At 43.8% G+C, this 22,805-nt stretch overlaps 1 pseudogene; it reads right to left on the bottom strand.

Annotated features, from left to right (window-relative positions):
- Positions 1-15,441: 15,441 nt before the first annotated feature.
- Positions 15,442-22,227, bottom strand: LOC134390195 (mortality factor 4-like protein 2; annotated as a pseudogene).
- Between the last annotated feature and the right edge of the window lie 578 nt (positions 22,228-22,805).

The raw sequence follows: 22,805 nt of genomic DNA, 5'->3' as shown, positions 1-22,805 counted from the left end.
AAGATCATTCCTCCACTGGATTGTCTTTGTGCCTTTGTCAAAAATCAGCTCTCCATGTGTGTGTTCAGTTGATCTACTTGTATCAAAACCCACAGTTTTTGATCCCTGTAGCTTTATGTCAGTTCTTAAAGTTAGGTAACATTGGCTCTCTAACTTTTCTTTCTCACAGTTGTTACGGCTATGCTAGGTCCTCTGCATTTCCATATGAATTTTAGAATCAGTTTGTTAATTTCCATGAAAAAAATCTTGCTGAAATTTTGTTTGTGATTGCACTGGCTCTGTAGATCAATTTGGGAAGAACAGACATCTTAACAATATTGAGTTTTGCAACCCATGATTATAGTACTGCTCTCCACTTGGGTTGTTTTAAATTTCTCTCAGCGATGTTTTATAGTTTTCAGTGCACAGGTCTTTCATATCTTTTGTCAGACTTTTTGATTTATTTGTTTTCCTTTTTTTGTTGTTATTGTAACAGTATTGTTTTAAAGATTCTATTCCTGATTATAAGTTGCCAGTACAGTTGACTTTTGTGTATTGAACCTGCAGCCTGCAACCTTGCTGAACTCACTTAGTTTTAGTAGCTTTTTTGAAGATTCCATCAGATTTCTACATAGATGATTATGTCATCTTCAAATTAAGACAGTTTAATTTATTTCTTTTCAATCTGGATGCCTTTTGTCTTGCCTGACTGTACCAGCTGGAACCTCTGGAATGGCGCTAATTGATATGATGTTACTTGTTAGGTTTTTGTCAGCCCTTTACTAGATTGAGGAGGTCCCTAGAATTCTATTTCTAGTAGTTTACTTTAATCAGGAATGGGTGTTAGGTTTTGTCAAATGCTTTTTCTGCATTCATTGAGATGACTAATATGGTAAATATCTTTCTTTTTTGGTTTATTAATATGGTGAATTATAGTCACTGATTTTTGAATGTTAAGCCAACCTTTCATTCCTGGGATAAACTCCCTGTTAGTCATGATGAATTGTTCTTTTAGAATATTGTTGAATTTCATTTGCTAAAATGTTGTTTAGAATTTTTGTATTTATGTTCATGTGGGGCAGTGATTGGTCTGTATCTTGTTTTGCTGTGTTTTGTTTTTCCCCATGTAATGTCTTTAGTTTTGGTATCAGAATAATGGTGGCCTCATAGAATGATTTGGGAAGTGTTCCCTCGTCATATATTTTCTGAAAGAATTACTATTTCTTTTTAAAATGTTTTGTCTAACTTACCATGGAAGCCTACTTGGGCGTAGTGTGCTTTTTGTGGAAGGTTTTTAACTCTGCAGGCATAGGCTGACAGGTTGTCTGCTATTTATTGAGTTTGAGTTGCTAGTTTGTGTTACACAAGTAATTTGCCCAACTTGTCTAAGTTGTTTAATTAATTGGCATAAGGTTGTTCATAGTATTCCGCTATTCGTTTAATAGCCTAAAATCAGTAGTGATGCCACACCTCACATTCCTGATGCTGGTATTTCTCTCTCTCTTTTTCCCCCTAGATCTATCTTCTAGAAGTTTATCAATTTTATTGTTCTTCTCCAAGAACCAGCTTTTTGTTTCATTGATTGTCTCTATTATTTTTTATGTTTTCTCTTTCATTTATTTACATCTTGGTCTTTATGATTTCCTTTGGCTTACTTTGGGTTGAATTTGCCCTTTTTCTAGTTAAGTTGGAAGCTGAGTCATTTATTTGGAGTCTTTTTTTTCCAATGTATGCATTCGGTGCTTTGAGTTTTCTCCTAAGTTTTGTTTTAGTGGTATCCCACAAATTCTGATATGTTGTTTTTATTTTTATTCAGTTCATAATAATTGACTTTTGATCTCTTCTTTCATGTGTGGGTTATTTAAAAGTATGTTATTTAGTTTTCAAACCTTTGGGATTTTTCCAGAGATATTTCTGTTACTTGTTTCTAATTGAATTTCATTGTAGTGAGAGAACTTGCTTTGTATGATATGAGTCCTTTTGAATTTGTTGAGACCTGTTCTATGACCCAAAGCATGGTCTATCTCAGTAAATATTCTGTGTGCACTTGAGAAGAATGTGTATTCTCCCATTGTTGTGGGCAGTGTTATAGAAATGTTGATGAGGTCAAGTTGTTGACAGTGTTTCAAATCTGCTATATCTTTGCTGGTTTTCTGTCTACTGCTCTGTCCGTTACTTAGGGAAGGGTGCTGACATCTGTTCCACCTGTAGATTCATCTCCTTGCTGTTCTGTCAGTTCTTGCTTCATGTGTTCTGTAGCTTTGTTAGGTGCATCAGAATGTATAGTGTTTCTTTTGTTGTTGTTGTTTTCTTTTTCATTTTTAGGTTCTTTTACTCTTATCATAAAATGTCTCGAATTGTCTCCGATTAATATTTTTTGCTCTGAAATCTACTTTGTCTGATATTAGTATTTTAATAGCTTTGTTTTGACTATTGTTAGCATTGTATATCTTTTTCCACCTTTTTACTTTTAACCTATCTGTGTCTTTATATTTAAAATGAGGTTTTTTTGTAGGCCACATATGGCTTTTTAAATCCAATCTGACAATCTTTGCCTTTTAATTGGGGTGTTCACTCCAGTCACATTTAATGTGATTATTGATAAGATTAGGTTTGAGTCTTTTGTCTTGCCGGTTATTTTCTGTTTGTCCCATCTGTTCTTCTTTGCTTTTTGAATGATTTCTCTTTTCTTTTGGATTAATCAAATACTTTCTATCTTCGTGATTTCTCTAGGGCTGACTGATAACACCTTTATACTTATTACGTTTAACTTACCATGGCCTACCTTCAAATGATACTATAGCACTTCTTCTGTAGTATAGGAACTTTGCTATAGGATATTTCCGTTTTCCCCTCCTGGCTTCTTGTTATCGTGCAGTTTACTTTTACATATGTTATAAGCTTGTAAGGCATTGTTATTGTTTATGATTAAACAGCTATCTTTTAAAGGGACTTTAGTGCAAAACAACCTTGTATATTTACCAATTAGTTATCAATTCTGCCACTATTTATTCCTTTTGTTGGTATAGAATTCCATCTGGTATTGTTTTTCTTCTGACTGAAGGATGTCCTTTAATGTTCCTTGTACTGCAAGTCTGCTGGTAATGAATTGTAGCTTTTTTAAACAAAAGTTTCAGAACTTTAATTAAAGATGCTGCTCCACTATCTTTTTGCTTGTGTTGTTTCCAAAGAGAAATCTGCTCACGACCTTTTGTTCCTCTTTACATAGCATGTCTTCCCTTAAGATTTTCTCTTTCTCACTTTTTTCAGCCACTTGATCATGATGCACACTGTAGTTTTCTTCATGTTTCATGTATTTGGGGTTTACTGAACATTTGGGGTTTACAGTTTTTGTTACGTCTGGGAAATTTTTGGCCATGATTTCTAAAGATGTTTTTTCTACTCCCAGTCTCTTCTGGGCCCCCCAGTTACCCATAAGTTGGGCCTTTTGAAGTACCGCAGGACCTGGCTCACAGTGCTCTTTTCCATCTTTTGGCTTCTTTTTTGTGTGTTTCTTTTTGGATAGTTTATTACTGTGTATTCAAGTCCACACATCTCTTTTGCTGTGTCTACTTTGCCGTTAATGCTACCTAATGCATTTTTCCTCTCATGCATTATAGTTTTCATTTCCAGAAGTATGATTTGGGACTCGATCATATCTTTCATGTGTCTATTCAGCTTTTTATTTATTTATTTATTTATTTATTTATTTTTAATAAATTTTATTTTATTTTTTTTATTTTGTTTGTCGTTTTTTCGTGACCGGCACTCAGCCAGTGAGTGCACTGGTCATTCTTATATAGGATCCGAACCCGCGGCGGGAGCGTCGCCGCGCTCCCAGCGCAGCACTCTACCGAGTGGGCCACGGGCTCGGCCCTCTATTCAGCTTTTTAAACATGCAGAATACAACTGTAATTACAGTTCCAATGTCCTCTGTGAGTTCTTTTGTCTGTGACAGTTCTGGTCAGTTTCAATTGAGCAATGATTCTCCTCACTACAGTTCATATTTTCCTGCTTTCTGGATGCCAGACATTTTGAAATTTCCCTGTTTGGGTGCTGAATGTTTTTGTATTTCATTAAATCTTCTTGAGCTTTGTTCTGAGGTGCTGTTAAGTTAGTTGGAGACATTTTGACCCTCCTGGGTCTATCTTTAACTTTATTAGATGTTTCCGGAGCAAGGTTCATTCTACAGCTCATTTTTACCCACCACTGAGTCAAGGCTCTTTTGAGTTCTCTACCACTTCCCCAGGAACTTTGGGGTTTTCTTGTCTGCCCAGTGGGCACTGAGACCACTGCCAGCTGGGTGTGAATCCCAGGCCTGTTCCCTGCGGTCCTCTCAGTCACTGGTGGAGTTTCCTCACTCACATGCCCTGATCTGGTTCTGCTGAATTCTCAAAGGGCCCTATGGACCCGGGGCTCCACCCGTGCCATGCTTTCCTCTCTGCTGCTCCCTCCTGTGAACTCCAGCTGCGCTGGTCTCCCCAGATGTCAGCTCCATCTCAACTCAGGGGGTCCAGTCGGTCCCTCCCAGATCCCCTCCCTGCCAGGAAACTCTCTCAGGCAGTGAGCTGGGGGGTGGAGGGCTCAGCAGGGTTGTCTCTCTCATGGGGATCACCATGCTTTGCTGCCTGACGTCCAGAGTCTTGAGGGCTGTTGCCTCCTGTATCTTATCTGGGTTTTCACTGTTCAAGGTGGGAAGGTGGTGGGTGCCCGTAGCTCTAACTTGGCTGCACGTGGGCCCTCTCATCACACTGTGTTTTTTGCCACGTCTGTTAATGACTTCCAGCTTCTCTAACCAGGCACCCTCTTCGTAAACTACATCGGAGAGATGGGATAAAAAAACAGTGGTGTTGCTGCCCCTTTGCCTGGCCTGACCTGCGGAGCACAGAGGCTTTCCTCCCCAGGCCGCGGCTGTGGTCATGCGTGTGTTGCTCAGTCACTCTAGGACTGAAAGCTGCAAAAAGCATGAATAACTTGAGACTTTGAGATGAGAGGTCTTTGGGAGTGTCTCGAGTTCAGGGGGAATGTGAACAAATCATGCTCTGTGGTGGCAGACTGGAAAAGCTGCTGAATTGTGCTGACTGGCGTATCCATTATGAGTGGATGTGTTTCCTTTTGCAATAATTTTGGCTACATTGGGTTCGTTTTGTGTGCATCTTCCTTACTGCCTTTTCAGTTCCATTGGGAGCAACGGTGAACAAAGTGCCATGATTTTGACTATTCAGACTTGCGACCTCATCAAGCTGGTGCCGTGCAGCTCTGCAGTGAGCTTGATGTCCCCGCACTCTCAGGAACATCTGCGTGAGTGGGCGATGCTGGCTGTTAGGAAGGGGGACTGCCATGTGCCACTCAGAATTCAGCTTGAGCTGAGAGAAGATTGGATTTTTTATTTGTCTGCAAAATTTTCCGGCAGTCTGATCCCTTTATGAGTGAGGAAGGGGCATGTTCATGGTGCTGTTCCGGCTGGAGCAGAGCAGTGAGAACGGCCTGCACCTTCTCGTGTTGTTGGGAGACAAACTCTTCCCAGTTAAATATCCCATTTGTTCTAGGGACTTCCCCTAGGGTAGAAGGCCTGGTGGATGGCTTTGGGATTTGGCCAGGTCCGAGGGTAGTGCCAGGGGGTGTGGGCCATGAGGGTTTTGGGGACCATGCATTCAGTGCTGCGTTCCTTTCTCATCTGAAGCCAGGTGGTGGCTGGGCACTGGGAGAGGCTGGTTCAGAGGAGGGCAGTGCCTGGGAGGCTCTCAGTGTTGCCAGCCCCACTCCCAAGCCTGCTTCCTGGGACACAGCCAGCTGCAGAGAACATGGCTGCCCTGGTGGCCTGGTGTCTTGGGTGGTGGGTTAACTCATGGGCTTTCTGCTTCCAGACTGTTCCAGGACACAGGTCTGTGATGATACTGCCTTGTGAGTAGGTTCAAGTGAATGGAAGCACCCTGCATATCCTGGAAGACATGCTATAGAAGGTCCAGGTCACAGCTTGAACTTAAGGCTGCCTCTGATGTGAGGCTGGAGAACTTCCCAGCAGCGTGGGGCCCTGCACTCTGTGGCTGCCCCGGTGGCTGTGGCTGCCTGGGCATCGGGCAGAGGCATTGCAGGCCAGGTGGCGGCCACCCCCTGTGGATGTCACATTCCCACAGGCCAGGGCTCAGGACTTTTGTGAGGGTCCTACATAGAGCTGTTGCTTGTGTCCTGGAATTGGTCTCACTCCATAGCCTTGGGCCAGATTCCTCCAGGTCAGGGAGCTGTGGCATGGAGCATGTCATGTGGCAGGACCCTCACCAGTGGGCCTCTGTGTTGCTGCTGTTGTCTGGGGCTTTCCTGATGGCCAATGACACCTTTGTGCTGCGGCCCAGTGTGCATGTTTCTCACCCCTCAGATTCCTCCTTGGAGGCCACTAGACAAGCTGTGGTCAGGTGTGGAGTGAGGGGATGGGGCTCTGGAGGTGGGCCAGGAGTGGATCGAGCCCTGCATCCTTGGCCATGGAATGCACCTGAGTGTGGAATAAAGTGCTGTGCATGTGGGATTGGAGAGGAGATGGTGGCAGTGTCACTGCTCCTGAGAGGCGTTTTGCTTCCTGCCAAGGTGCTTTGCTGTACTTGTGGTTGATGGACAAGTGGTCTCTCAATGAGGGCTTCTTGACAAGGGGTCTTCTCAGCATGAGCCAGGTTCCCTAGAACTCACACGCCACCTGGGAAGGTGCATCCCGGTGCACAGGGACTCATTGGCCTCCCGAGGCAGTGCTGAGCTGACTGGACGGCAGCCATGGGGCCGTGTTTTGTTTGGTTCTGGGGCTTGCGGTGGGTTTCTTTTCTCTAGCCAAGCGGAGAGTTTTACCTAATTTTCTTCCTTGGCACAGGTGAGACTTCCAGTGTCCCTCTGACTCATGAGGGATGCGCAGCAGAGGGACGAGAGGCCGTGGGCACAGCTGAAGAGCAGCTGCAGCAGGAGGGGTGTGGGGACTGGCTGCTGTGTTGTGATGTCGTTCTGCACATTCAGCTGTAGGAGGGAGGGAAGGGCCTTGTCGTGGCCATGCCTTAGGTAGATTGAGCAGGATGGTGACAGTGGGTTTTGCAGGTACACGAGTGTAGACTTAGACCCGGGGGCACGGATGCCCTGCATCCCAGGCCTGGCTCAGCTGTCTGTGGCCTTTACTGAAGTGAAGCCATGTTGCAGGTGTCATCGTCTGTGTTTAAAGCATGTAACTATGTCTTGTTCTTTGGTCATGACAATGAGCTTTGCTGCCCGAAAGCATGGCAGTCATGAGGGGTCGGGGCCTCATGGCGGGCTGAAGGTGCTTTGCTGATAAAAATAAGCTCTGGGGAAGCAGCCTCCATGGCTGGTCCTGGACACAGTCCTCCTTCCTTCCTTGTCTGTGGCGCCTGTGCTAGCCCTGGGATGGGCTTGTGGATGGTCCTGTGCACAGAATCCTCAGCTTCCAGCTCCCTCTCATGGTGGTGCCGGGGTCTGGGGCAGCCCCAGGATGGTGCCCAAGATGCACCCTGCTGACCTGAAGCGTCCTGTGTTGGTCCATCGGGGGCCCGCGAGCGTGGCCACAGGTCCAGGGCTTTGTCCTGCTTATGAGAGGTCAGGCGGTCACAGCGGGCGATGGGAGGCCTGCAGTTCCTGGGGTGCCATCTGGTGATTGTAAAATGGGCAATACACGTTTTTGGAGGGGGGATTGGTAGGGGAAAAGCTGCAGATGGTCAGGAGGCTGTCCTACTCTGCCTCCTAGGCAGACACCTCTGTGGCCTTTCTCTGGGTGTCTGTTCCCAAGGTGAAAAGTTCAGGCTGTTCTGTCTCCCCGGAGGAGCTGGAGGTGGGATAGGAACACAGAGGCTGGATCTGGCCAGACACTCCTCACTTCCTTTCCTTTTGGTACCCTGGCCTGGGGGGCGGGGTACAGACTGTGTGATTGTCAAAGTCCCAGCTGGTATTTTGCAGGACTCTCCAGTTGGGCCAGCCGTGGGACAGACAAGTTTGCTGGAGTGCCTCTCCAGATCAAGAGCACCTTTCCCCATCCTGGGGTGGTATAGGCTGGGTTGGGTGCCTACATCACAGGGTGGGCATCCCTGTGTGAATGAACCGACCTGATGGCCCCAGCAAGCACTTGGCCCTGGGCCGGGTCTGTTGGTACGCTGCAGGGCCACTGAGGGCTGGAGGGTCATGCCCTTGGGCACACCCAGCACTTGGGTCACCCGATGGGATTGAGGGCATTTGTGAGCCCAGGTGTGCTTTGTGCCAGCTTGGGTAATGGGGGACTGTCGGGGCCCAGGACAATCCCTGAGAAGAACAGACCTTGCACCTTCCAGCCAGGCTGGTCATCGCCGCTGCCCCCCTGCCCCAGCAGCGCCTTCCCCGGTGGCTCCAGGTGCTCAGGAGAATGTATTCTCAGGTGCTGTTGAACAGAGGAAACTTGGCACCTGTCCACAGAAGTCCATTGTGGTCGGGAGCTGTGGCAACATGGTGGCCTCCCCTGCTGGGTGTCAGCTCTGCCCTGCTGCCCGAGCATGCTGGAGGGGCTGCGTGGTGCCCGTCTCGAACTTAGTGGGCACGTGACTGCTCTACATCCCCTTTTTGAGCTTTCCTTTTTTTTTTGGTGTTTTTGTGACTGGAGGCACTGCGCTCAGCCAGTGAGTGCACTGGCCATCCTTGTAAATGTCGGAACCCGTGGCGGGACCACTGCCGCGCTCCCATCGCCGCACTCTCCCGAGTGCGCCGCGGGGTCGGCCCTTGAGCTTTCGTTTTAAGAGGACCTACTTAAGGTCCCATCACTCACACAGTTTGCAGTTGCTAAGTTAAAGTCTGAGGTTAATGGCGCATTTTGGAAGGCACACCAGAAGGCTGCTCCTCACGGGGGCTTTGTGCGGGCCACCCTGCCCCACGCTAACCCCAAACGCTAGCATTTTATACTCAGCTGCTCTCACCCATGAAAACCTTTGTCCTTTTGAGCTCCGCCAGCGCCTGGGGCCCCTCGCTGTCCCTGCAGGCCTTCCCTGGGCAGGGATTGTGGCCCTTCTGCCCTAGAGCATCTTCTGGTGGCCAAGGGCGCCCCTGCCACCTCTATCCCCACATCCAGGCCAATTGCTGAAGGACCAGGAAGTTTCTGACAACATTTGTGCTGATGGTTCAAGAGGTTGACACCCCGGGGAGGCCCGGCTGGTGGTGTTTCCAGAAAGTGGCTTTTCAAGGCACACCTGGTCCCTTAAACAAGAGGCAGGGTGCTAGGACGGGAAGGGTGGCCCATGTTTGCTGTTTCCTTCATTCCTTTTTCTCCACAGGGTGCTCTCTTCCCGGGCAGGTGCAGGGGCTGCCGAGCTGAGGGTCTTGGGGCCCCCACCTGCCTGTCACCCCCTCCTGGCTCTCGCCCTGCAAAGGGACCAGTTCAAAAGGTCACTGCTCTGATTTTCATTGCTGCCTCTTGTGTTCTCACGACCTCTTGCCTTGCACACAGATGGGTGGGACTGGAGCTTCGAGGAGGGCCCTGGCCTTTCATGAGATTAAAAAGCTACTGAAAGATCTGAATGGTGAGCCACCAAGGTTAAATGTTACAGTAGCACAAAATAGTGCTAAAAATCAAGCAAAAATACACATGCATCTCCAAGTTTAAGGTGAACAGGAACCAGAGCTACTGGAGACTGTGCCACCTCCTAAAACAGAAGTGATTCGGAAAGCAGTGGGAAGAGGGCCTTTTCCACACGATGTCCAAAGGGGAGGCTGTGGCTCTGCATCTGCACTCCCCAGCAGTGTGTGGGCCCCCTTCCCACTGACCCACACAAGCCTCCTTTCCCAGCTGAGGCACACAGAAGCCCTTTGTGACTTTTTTTACATAATAGAGAGTGAGTTGGCTCATATTTTTGCATTGTAATTGGCCAGAAACCCCTTAAATACAACCATGTCTTGTAAACGTTGTCCTTAATGTAATTGTACTTTTATCAGAACCCAAACTTTCCTGTTGTTACTCCAGTATTCTGTTGATGTGCATGTGAATCTAATTTCTTTTTCCCTTTTTCCTTCTTTGCATGTGCTGGCCTGTTTCTCTGGACCCTGGAGCAGGTAAGATATTTTGCTTCTATGAAGCCCTCCCATGCCCCCACGTGCCCCCGAGTCTTTCTGCCGCTGGAGCTAGATGCTGGGGGTGTGCGTCTACCCAGGGAGATGGTCAGGGGGCAGGAACGCCAGGTCTTAAATCAGGAAAACTATCCTGACAGCAGTAAAAATAACCAGCTGCCCTGAAAGAGCACCTGAAAACACAGGCTCTTTCCTCTCTCCTCCATAAAGACATTTGTTATGTTGCCACCAGTATTCAAAGTGCAAATGTCACAGGGCTCTTTCTTCCTGAGGTGACCCCAAAGCCATTTGGCCCTTTATCTTGGTAACAGATGAGGGAGGTCTGTTTGGTGGTGCTCGAGCCCCACCTGGGGCAGCCTCAGGTGCGGGCAGCTCTGCCTCTCCTGTTATCAGTGCTGCTGCTGGCCTCCCCACTCTGTCCTGTCTGGCGCTGGGTCCTGGGAAGTGTGCATGGGCAGAGTCTCTGTTCTCTGGTCCCACATACTGCTTGGTGCGTCCCTCTGCAGCCGGCGCCTGGGACCTCAGCAGAAAGGGGGCACTCCTTCCAGGGTCCTTGGGAGCCAAGGACCTGGGACAGATGGTGCGGCTCCCTTCCTCGCTCTTCTGCCTGTGGTGGTGACAAAGCCCTAGCCCTGCTTCCTCTCATGAACTTGAGCCCTTGGATGCCCATGACCCCAGTCCTCAGGATGGCCTCCTCAGTGCCTGAGCGAGGTGATACCAGTGTGGGGTCCCCCGGTTGGGTGAATGGCAAACAGACTGTGAGAATATCCAGGGGGAAGTGACGAATCCGTGGTGAGAGTGCAGGTCCTGGTTGGGGCTTGGCCAGGACCATGGGCCCTCCTGGCTTTCATTAGCGGATCTTGCCCACGTGGAGGCCCAGCACCCGTACCGCTGGTCCGTGGAGGCCATGGCCTGCCTGGCACTGCATGGTCAGGGGCCCCGGTGGGCTCACTATGCCTCACTGACCACACCAGTGCGTTTTGCCATGACACGGAAGCTCCTGAAGTCGGGTTTCTAGGCACTGCTGGCACCTCATGCACATGTGGTCCCTGGCTGGTTGTGGTTGGGAGGCTGCCTTACCTGACCTTTAGCCCACACTCTGGGAGAAAGCCTGTCAGTATCTTGGGCTGGCACCGTGGGCTCTGGCCCCTGGTTTCAGTGGCTGCCCTGGTCCCTATACGCCACAGCAAGCACCTTTGCACATGCGTGGATCTGATCAGGCTGCGTCCCTGACGTGGGCTTGGGGTCAAGGTGGTGCATGTGCAGGTGGGTAGGGGGTATCCACCTGCACCGGGCAGCATCACCTCTAGGAGGTGCCTGTAGCGGGCCAGGGTTTGGACCCCAGTACCCGCCAGCCACAGCTCTTCCAAACCCTGTTACTGTTGTGTTAATGAAGTTACTCATGGTGTCATTGGCTGGAGGCTGTGGGCTGGGCATGTTCCATCTTCTGAGGCCGGCCGTCTTCTCCTGACAGTGGCCTCTCCAAGCGACACTGACAGTGAGTGAAACTTGTGTCTGTGAATTTAAGGGAAAAGCAAGAGGACTGTCAAAGGTTATCAATGGAGATGACTCCTGATTAATAAAAGTCATACCATACACACTGTGATGTCCCTCTAAGGCAGGCACTCCCTCCATTCACCACTATAGCTCTTTATTTTCATATTAAGAATGCAGAGAATAAAAGGAATGAAAAATCCATTCTCTGCACATGTCCTAATAGCTACTAGTCAGAGTACCTCCAAAAGGGCTTTCGTATATCTTGAATTCTCAGATCTCTAAATCTCTAAGTATGACCATTTTATTTTCATTATGGGAGAACAGAGTTTTAGATAATTTGCTGAAGGTCCCCCAGCATGGAAGAGGCCAAGCTGGAATTCAATACCAGGTTTGCCTCCAAGCCCTTGCTCTTTCCACCTCTGCTTCCCGTCTCTAACAAAGGGGTCTCTACTCTCTCTAAAGTCCTCTGCCTCAGAGGGCTTTTGGGTCTAACCCAAGCTTCCCTTGGATAAAGAGATCTCTCAAGAGATATGTGTTCCTGGAGTCCTGCCCTGGAACTCGGAAGTATCTTCCAACAGAAACAATGTCATATATACAATTAGGCAGGCACAGCTCTAATATTTACCTTCATTCATTAGAAATACTATGTATTATAAGATACTGACTAATACTATATATTATAAGATACTGACTAATCACTTAGTGTTGGAAACTCTAAATATTTAAAATTACTTTCATTTCAACATAGAGAAGCACTATGAGGTATGATCAGAAGACTTAGCAGCTATAACAGCAACAGAAGAGAATACAGTTATGTGAACATAATTTAAGGCCATTGCTGGGAACGGAATCAACAGGTAATTACAGGTTTTCACTACTATTTCACTTGCAGCAAACATTCTTCTGTTATCAATCTGTAATTTCAGATCATTCAAAGTAGGCTTTGCCAGGGCCGGCCAGTGGCTCACTTGGGAGAGTGTGGTGCTGATAACACCAAGGCCGTGGGTTTGGATCCCTATGTATGGATGGCCAGTTATCTCACTTGGAGAGCGTGGTGCTGACAACACCAAGTAAAGGGTTAAAATCCCCTTTACTGGTCATCTTTAAAAAATAAAAATAAAAAAACATAGTGGGCTTTGCCTAGCGTACAAGTGGAGAAATTTTTAAATAGTACTCTTCCAAGTGAAAATATAAGAACTATGGGTTTTGCAACTTCAAATGAATGTACTTTGCCTAAGAGCATTCAACACTGAATCACACAATATAGTTGAAATGATGACTTTTAACATTTTTAAAGGTAATTACAATTATAGCAGATGCTCTTAAGAGGATAATTGTCTAACCAAAACAGGCAAGAGGAGAAAAAAACAGCCAACCAACTAGTCAGATTTCAGCAACATTCCCAAATCAAGGACAGGAGTGAGATCAGTACTGCAGTGCAATTTAAAGCCAAGTATATTAGTACTCCTCATATCCTTTCCAGAAATACACCAAGTAAAAGCCCAGTCCAGTCCTCGACCTCAAATGTACTTACTGCTCCTGGATGCTCAGCCAAAGAATTAATGCTGGGAACTGAAGGGCCTTCAGGCTTTGGGGGAATAGTTTCCTTTTTAAAAAAAATTTAAAAATAAAATAAAATAAAATAAAATAAAATAAAATAAAATAAAAAATAATAATAAAATAAAAATATACAATAGAACACATGAAGAGGAGATGAGGCAAAGAGAGAGTGCTGTAGGAAAAGCTGAATGTTCCTGAAATACCTAATTGTAATTCACAACAGCTGCACCATTTACTTGCCCTCGTCCATCACCTTTGAAGGGGAAGAGCCAAACTCCACCAGATAACAACCCCCTCAAAAAGCTTCAATAGTTCTTACTGCTTAAAAAAAGACAGGATGTTGGTAGTCTCATTTCTTGTTTGACTTGTAGTGTTTTTAAGTATTACCAGTCTAAATGTCTTTAAGTTGGGCATATATTTCCAGTTAGCAGAGTCTCTGCCACATCATTTTGTCGAACACATAGCTAGAGTCCCTCTGGATCATACTTTTCTCTTGGTTAAGTGGTTCTTATTACTTTAAAAAAAAACCACATAAGACAAAAAATTTAAATATAGTATAAGTAATCAACTTTCATGGCTGCAAATAAAACCAATATGATGGTCATGGATGTGTTATTCCTCTCAAAATTTAAACTTTAATTTTATTCTACTCTTACATAAAGAAGGACACATGCTAAGTCAGATAGCTCCTGGTAACTGGTCTAGATAAATCCTGAATTTAACTGTCTTCCGTAAAACTCGGCGCCTTAATTTTAAATGTTTCCTGGGAGATAGTCCATTAAACACCTGCCTGCTCCACACAGTTTTTGCTGCCCTGTACAAGTACCCGAGTTAACTGCCATACTGACCCCGTCCCTCAACAGTGCCAGGAGTTATGGGAAAAGACCCACTGGCTCTCAGTGTTTGGATAGTCGCTTTAAAGATAACACAGTGCCTGTCACTTCTAACTGTTCAGTAAGAAATTAGCAAGTGATGAAACTTCAGATACACTCCCACTAGCCTCCCTAAACAGTACAGCAACATCCTGCATGCCTTGGGCCTGACACGCTCCATTTCCTTGGCCAGGTCGGTCAGGGCACCCATTCCGCTCAGAACTCGTCCACTTCCCTCCCAGAACTGGGGGTCCCTTTGTGGGATCGGGGATTGTCACCTCCAGCAGCTTGGCTGTGAGGGCTGTGTACAGCACTGACAGGAGTCCCCAAAGCACCCTGTCCGATGTGGCAACAGAAGGCACAATGGCGGCGACTGCCAATATCGCGTATGGACAGGTAGGGGGTGAGACGCTTCTCTGCTGAACAGCACAGGACTTGTCTCCTTCACTGCCTCTTCTCACGGAGACTGTCCCGCTCAAGGCACAGAACTCGTCTTTTTCATCATCTCCTCTCATGGAGACCGGCCTTCTTATGGCATAGGACTCGTCTCCTTCACCGTCTCCTCTCACAGAGACCGTCCAGCTCAAGGCACAGGACTCATCTCCTTCACCATCTTTTCTCATGTAGACCATCCTTGTCAAGGCAGAGGACTCGTCTCCTTCATCGTCTCTTCTAATGGAGATTTTCCAGCTCAAGGCACAGGACTTATCTCCTTCATCGTCTCCTGTAATGGAGACCGTCTGGGTCATGGCAAAGGACTCGTCTCCTTCATCGTCTCCTCTCATGGAGACTGTCCAGCTCAAGACACAGGACTCGTCTCCTTCACTGTCTGTTTTATTTGTGTGTGTGTGACCAGTAAGGGGATTGTAACCCTTGGCTTGGTGTCGCCTGCACCGCACTCAGCCAGTGAGCACACCGGCAATCCCTATATAGGATCCGAACCCGCAGCCTCAGCGCTCCCAGTGCCGCTGTGCTCCCAGTGCCGCACTCTCCCGAGTGAGCCACGGTTTCGGTCCTTTCACCATCTCCTCTAATGGAGACTGTCTGGATTACAGCAAAGGACTCTTCTTCACCATCTTCTCTCATGGAGACCGTCCAGCTCAAGCACAGGACTCGTCTCCTTCACTGTCTACTGTCACGGACACCGTCCAGATCATGGCAAAGGACTCATCTCCTTCACGGCCTCCTCTCATGGAGACTGTTCAGCTCAAGGCACAGGACTTTTCTCCTTCATCGTCTCTTCTCACAGAGACTGTCCAGTTCATGGCACAGGACTCATCTCCTTCACGGTCTCCTCTTATGGAGACTGCCCGGATCACAGCAAAGGACTCGTTTCCTTCACCATCTCCTCTAATGGAGACCTTCCTGCTCATGGCACAGGACTCGTCTCCTTCACCATCTCCTCTAATGGAGACCGTCCAGCTCACGGAGTAGACTGAAATCTGTCTGCCCCGTGGCCAGCTCTTCAGCCACGGAACACTGAGAGCACTGTAACCACAGTGATGATAGTGAACACTGTGAACATGTCAGACGGTGCTGCGTGGGCGGGGCCTGCGTGGGCAGCCGAGCGGAAGCATCCAAGCAAGTGGAGGCGACAAATGTGCCTCGCCCACCGTAGGAGCTAAGAGAATGGACGACACAAGGGGCTGGAGTGAGGCGGCCAATCGGCTACTGGGAGAGGCCCATGGGCCAGGGACGGGGTACAGGAGGAAGGCAGGCCTCTTCAGCTGCTCAGAGCTGGCCCTCTATGTCACAAAGTGCCGAGACCCCCAGCCCCCTCCCATCCGGACAGGAAATGAGTGGCCCCGTGCCCTCCATCCTCTGCTTACTCTGTACCGCCCAAGCTCCAGCTGCTCACGCGGCCTCCCATTCTGGTGACACCCCTTTGAAAAACCTTATCCTGTGCAGTCGTGCCATCATCACCCCTATGCCAGTGGGTCCAGTTCTAGGTCCCACATTTTAAGGTTACTTAACTCATGGAAAAGGACAGGGAGAATGAATGGTCTGGAAATCACTTTCCAAAAGTTGAGGAAACTGGGGACATTTACACTGCAGAAAGAAAAAAAAGCACTTGTAGATCTTTAAAGAGATGTCTTTGAGTTGAATCTAAAGTCAATTCAGAAGAACAATCACGCATGAAGCAGGGAAAGCCTAAGGAGAAGAGCAATGTAGGGCACAGTGACAGGGCAGGGCAGGCCCTGTCATTACTCAGTAGGGTAGCATCCCAAGGACACAGACTAGCCACAGGATGGGACAAAAATCCAGAATCAGATCCCAGTGCAGTGGACATCTGGGATACAATAAAAGGCAGCTGAAGAAAAACAGGCTTTTTTTTTTTTGGACCAGTAAGGCGATCGCAACCCTCGGCACAGTGTTGTTGGCACCACACTCAGCCAGCGAGTGCACCAGCCATCCCTGTGAGCCACGGGGCTGGCCCGATAAATAGACTTTTTAATATGTGGTATTGGCATATCTCCATAACCATATGGAAAATGATTATCTTGATAATCATTGATCTTTTACTCATTGTTCACAAGGATAAATTCCAAATGGATCAGCAACCTGAATGGAAATAATGAAAATGAAAAAATGCTTTACTAGAAAAAAATCTCTATGTCTCATGCGTTGGGCAATCCTAATTATGTCTCAAAATCTAGGAGCAACAAGGGAAGAGATTTGTAAACTTGATTACTTAAGTATAAAAAAACTTGCCCAGTTCCCTACCCCACAAAAATTGCAAAATAAGCTAAATTTGACGGTGACAACCTGAGAAAATATATTTGTAACATATTAAAAGCGATTCATATTTCTAAAATATAAAAAGCTTCACAAATATAGAGGAAAGTGGCCAGCAAACCTATGGAAAAATGGGCTGAAAGAATGAACGGATCTGGGAAAAGAAATATAAATATCTTGTAGACATATGGAAACACACACTGCCTTGTTCATAATAAGAGAAATACAAATAAAGCCTACACTGAGTCACCATTTCTCACTTACCTTGGCCAGATCCAAATATATGACAACATATGAGGATACTTCAAAAAGTCTGTGGAAAAACAGAATTAAAAGATAATACGAATCTTTCCATAAGCTTTTGAAGTACCCCGTACTCTGCTGGTGAGAGAATGTGGTGGAAACAGCCACTCTCATGCATTGCTGATCACTATGCAAAATGATACAACCCCTATGAATGAGAATTTTGCAACATCGCCCAAAGTTACATGTGTATTTACCCATTGACTCAACAATCCCACTTCTAAAGCTCTATGTCAAAAATAGTGGGGAACAACGGATGTTGAAAATATATATGTAAAAAACTATGTTACTCCAGTATTATTTATAGTAACAAGACTAGAAATAAAATTTCCATCAATAAAAGAGACATTGAATAAACCAAAGAATACTGTGCAGCTATAAAAAAGAAACAAAATAATTTTTTATACTGTTATATATAAAGTATAGTTTCCAGAATATTAAAAAACGAAACAAAACGTGGCACTTGGTATAATCAGTCTTTCAAATTTTAGCTATTCTAATAAATGTGTAGTGGCAACTCATTGTGGTTTAAATTGGACAATTAATGATGTTGAGCATTTTAAAATGTGCTTCTTTGCTACCCACACACCTTATTTAGTAAAGTGTTTATTTTACTGGGTTATGTTTTACTGGGCTTTTTTCTTAAATGAGCTTTAAGAGTTCTTTATATATTTTGGATACAAGTCCTTTATTAAACAGATGCTCTGTAGTGAATTTTTCCCAGTGTGTGGTTTGTATTTATCACTTACTTTGAAAAGTGTTTTGATAAAGTCCAAATTATCAACTTTCACTTTCATGAATCATGCTTCTGATGTCAAATCTAAGAAATCTTTGCCTAACCCATGTTCAACAAAAATTTTCTCTCATTTTTCCTACAACTTTTATAGTTTTAGGTTTTACATTAAAGTCTATAACCCATTTTGAATTAGTTTAAGAATATGACACAAGGTATGGGTGATTGTTTGCACAGAAATAGCCAATAGTTCCATTTGTTGAAAAGAACATTCTTTTCTTCATTTAATTTTCTTTCCACCTTTGTCAGAAGTTCGTTGCCAGAAATGTGTGGATCTATTTCTGGATTCTCTATTCTGTTTCAATTCTCTATTTGTCAGCTGTCCTGATTACTTATAAAGTCTTGAAATTATGTAATGTTTGGTTTACTCTAGGACCTTTCTATTTTCCATAAGAACTGTAGAATCAGCTTCACATTTTCTTTTTCTTTTCTTTTTTTTTCTTTTTTGTGACCGGTACTCAGCCAGTGAGTGCACCGGCCATTCCTATATAGGACCTGAACTGGCAGCGGGAGCGTCGCTGCGCTCCCAAGTGCACCACGGGCTCGGCCTCACATTTTCTATTAAAAAAAAAAAAAAACCCTGCTGGGATTTTGAATGGGATTATGTTGATTCTAGTGATCAAACTGGATAACTGACAGCTTAACAATATATTTAGTCTTCTGAATTATAAACAAGATATATTTCTCTATAATTTTTGGTCTTCCTTAATTTCAGCAGTATTTTATAATTTTCAATGTATATGTCTTACACGTTTTTTGACATACTTATCTTTAGGTACTGCATTCTTCTTATACTGTTGTACTTGGAAATTTCTTAAAATTTCAATTCCCAATTATTTATTGCTAGTATATAGAAATAAAATTGCTTTAGGTGTAAATCTTTTTCTGGCAAATTTACTAAATTCCTTTGTTAGCCCTAGTAGCTTTTTTGTAGCTTCCACCAGATTTTATGCATAGATGTTTATGTTTTCTGCAAATAAACAATTTTACTTCTTCCTTCCCAATCTGGATGATTTCTTTTTCTTACCTTATTTCTTTTTTCTTTTTCTTACCTTAGTGTACTAGCTCTTGCCTTACTGAACCTCAGTATGACGTTTAATAGATGTGATGAGAGTAGACATCCATGTTTTGCTTTCTGATTGTGGGGAAAAGCATTCAATCATTCACCATTAAATATGATATTATCTGTAAGATTTTCATAGAGCGTATTTAAGTTCTCTTCTATTCCTAGTTTGTTGACTTTCGTTTTCCAGCGGTAATGCATGCATGTTGGATTATTTTTTCAAATTCTTTTTCTATGTCTATTGAGCTGTACATATGGATTGTCTATGTTAAGTTTGTTATCATGGTGAATTACATTGATTTTGTTTTGTCTTTCTCTTTTTTTTTTTTTTTTGCAGCTGCTTGGTACAGGGCTCTGAACCCTTGACCTCAGTGTTATAACAACATGCTTTAACCAACTGAACTAACTGGCTAGGCAGTTTAATTAATTTATTTTTAATTTAGACAGATATGTACATATTTATGGAGCAGTGTGATGTTTTAATACATGTATAAAATATGTAATAATCAAATTATGGTAATTAGCACCTCACACATTTATCATTTCTTTGAGGTGAGAGCATTCAAATTGTAGCTATTTTGAAATGTATAATATATTACTGTTAACTAGAGTCACCCTACTGTGTAATGGAACAGTAGAACTTATTCCTCCTATCTAACTAACTTTTCAAATGTTAGATGAAACTTGCATTCTTGGGATAAACCTCTTTGGTCATAATGTATTTTCCTTTTTATGTATTGTTAAATTTGATCTGCTAAAATTTTGTTTAGACTTTTTGTTCCTATATTAATGAGAGATACTGGTCTGTGTCTTTTTTCTTGTTTGTCTTGTTTTCATATCATAACACTGGTTTCACATGAGATAGGAAGTATTTTCTGTTCTTCAATTTTCTAGAAGAGTTTGTGTAGAATTAGTATTATTTCTTCCTTATAGGTTTAATAGAATTTACCAGTGAAGCCATATGCGCTGGAGCTTTCTTTGTGGAAAAGTTTTTAAGTATGAATTCAATTTCTTTTATACTTACAAGTTTACTGAGGTCGCCTATTTCTTCATGAGTGAGCGTTTGCAGATTGTGTATTAGATGGAATTCCTTCATCTAAATTGTCAAGTTAATTGGCCTAAGTTGTTCGTAGCGTTCCCTTGTTATCATTGAATATCGGTAGAACCTAGGGTGATGCTCCTCAGTGACTGCTGATATTGGTAATCTGTGTCGCCTCTCCTTTTCCTGATCACTTTGGCTAGAAGTTGATCAATTTTTTTACTCTCAAAGAACCAGCTTTTGGTTTCGTTGATTTTCTCTATTTTCTTTTTGTTTTCTATTCCATTGACTAATGCTCTTACCTGTATTATTTCTTTTCTTCTCCTTTCTTGGGAATCAGTTTATGCTTTTTTTTCTATTCTGCTGTCTTGAAAACTGAGGTCACTGATTTGAGACTTTCTTTTTTCCTAATGTAGGTAGTGCTATAAATTTCCAAGCAGTGCTTTAGTGGCTTTGTACAAATTTGACATGTTGTGTTTTCACTCTCATTCTGTTGAAAATACTAATTTCCCTATTGACTTTAACTCATAAGTTATTTAAAGTGTATCATTTAGTTTCCAAATATTTGAGGATTTTCCAGATTTTTCCATTATTGATTTCTAATTTAATTTTGTTATGGTCACAGAACATACTTGGTATGCTTTGAATCCTTTCACATTTATTGAGACCTGTTTTATGGCCAGAATACGATTTATTTTGGTAAGAGCTCCATGTACACTAAAAAGAATATGCTTTTCACTCTTCTGTAAATGTCAGTAATTTTAAGATGGTTGATCATGTTCACAACTTCTAGATCCTTACTGATTTTCTATTTATTAGTTCTATTAATTATTGAGAGGTTAGTATTGAAATCTCTAATTATAATTATAAATTCCTTTTTTCCTGGTAGTTCTATCAATTTTTACTTCATGTATTTTGTTTTTTTGCTTTGAAATTTAGAAACAAATTTTATTGAAGATCTGAAATACAATTCCTAAAATATCAACTTTTCCACAAAAGCTTGGTTACACAATAATTCATTGCCTCTGTCATGTTAGAATGTGCATTAGAATCAAATACAAAAACCATTAAACAAACCACCATCCTTCAGCAACTTAAAGATAGTATACCTAAGAAACAACATAGATGGACTTGCAGACAGGATGGGCTGTTTCACTTCACACACCATTTTTTTAAAAAAGAGCATAAATGCATGGGTTTTCAAGTATATACATTAAGTTGAATCATTTGGCACTAGGAATCAGGGTAGTAACTGGGATTAATCTTGCATTAATTAACATGATTAATCAGGGCATTAAATCAGTAGCATTAACACATATAGAAAATTGTGTAGTGTCAAAGGGATAGAACCACCAGCCTTCAAGGAATATGGTCAACTAGTGTAGGCAACAAAATGTTTTACTGAATGTTTATTCTTTGGTGAATTACTGCATACACTAGCAGCAACTTTGAAATGAGAAAAAAAGCTTGCAATCCTTGTGGAATTCCTTGCCAGATATTTTTGGAAATCATGCAAATAGCCCAACAATAACACAAGGCCCTTCTCACCAAGGGGTGTATATGCCAAAATTGCTCCGATTCCTACAAATAATCTCAGTAGGTGCGCTGTGTAAACCTATGAAATTGGTGCACCAGGGTTAGCTGAGAGGATTGCAGCATACTGGAGCCTCTCAAATTTGTTAAGCAACTGAATGCCCAACATCACGTTGAAATATTCTTTTATTCCTGCCGCAATTTCATTAACTGGGTATTCCTTACTATTGATGTTTCCCTGTGATTTCTTGCAATTCACATACTCTTCCAGAATGGCATATATGTTTCTCTTAGGAGTTGAAAGAGCTGCTTCTGCCTTGTAAATAAGTCCCAGTCCTCAACAAGCCATGGTTTTAATTCTTCAAGAATCTTCAGTTTAACTTCCATCCTTTTCTTAAATACCACTTCAGTTTCAACAGTATGTTGCACATACTGTTGGAATGGGCCCTTTTATTCCAAGAGGGCTGAAGTGCTTTGCTGGCACTGCCACCATCTCCGTTTCCAGGAGTCTTCTGTTTGTTTGTTTGTTTGTTTGTTTTTTGTCTACCTAATGGATCCTGAAGGGAGGTTCTGTGCTGAGCGACCCCCCACCATCATCCTGGGAGAGCTGGTTCAAGATTCTTCTGCTGTGGACCAGCTGTCTTCTTTCGTGAACAGGCCCCTCTCATCTTACTTCTCCGAGTTTTGCTTCCAGTTGGTTTTTTGAAGTTGTTTTGCTCCACAAATTGTTGTCCATGAGTTTGAGAACCCTGCTTTCTGGAACTCATTCAACTCTGTTTTTATTCCAACCAACAATCTTTCTTCTTTTCCTTCCAAGAATGCCTAGTGAGTTCCCAGATGGACTCTTATAGATCTTCTGGGATGGTCTCAAAGGATGAAGCAGGAGACATAACCTAGAAAGGAAAGCAGGTTCTGCAAAGATGATGAAATTTTGTGAAATCATCCAAGATTCTGCAATCACGGACGATTCTGCTATCAGGGATGGTTCTGCAATCAAGATTCAATCTGATCCTTACTGTACAGCAAACTTAGCTTTTCTGATGGTGACCTGAAATCCAGTTTTTCCCAGCAGCTGGTGTGTGATCTCTGCTGTCCCTACAACTGCCATAGCCTGCTTCATGTATTTTGAAGGTCTATTATTAGGAGCACAAACATTTAGAATTGTTATATTGTCTTAATTCACTGACTCCTTAAAGAAATAAATTTCTTTATCCCTGGTAATATACTTTGCTCTGGAATCTCCTTTGTCTGGTTTAATATAGTCACTCCAGCTTTCAATGGACTAGGATGAGTGTGGGATATGTTTTTTTATTTGAAGGGTGATCCTGGTAGACATGTAGTTTGGGTCATGCTTCTTTACCC

The sequence above is a fragment of the Cynocephalus volans genome, chromosome 11 (genome assembly GCF_027409185.1).
Source record: "Cynocephalus volans isolate mCynVol1 chromosome 11, mCynVol1.pri, whole genome shotgun sequence".
Classification (NCBI taxonomy): Eukaryota; Metazoa; Chordata; class Mammalia; order Dermoptera; family Cynocephalidae; genus Cynocephalus; species Cynocephalus volans.
The sequence above is the reverse complement of the archived record's forward strand: the minus strand, read 5'-3'. Positions and strand labels throughout refer to the sequence as shown.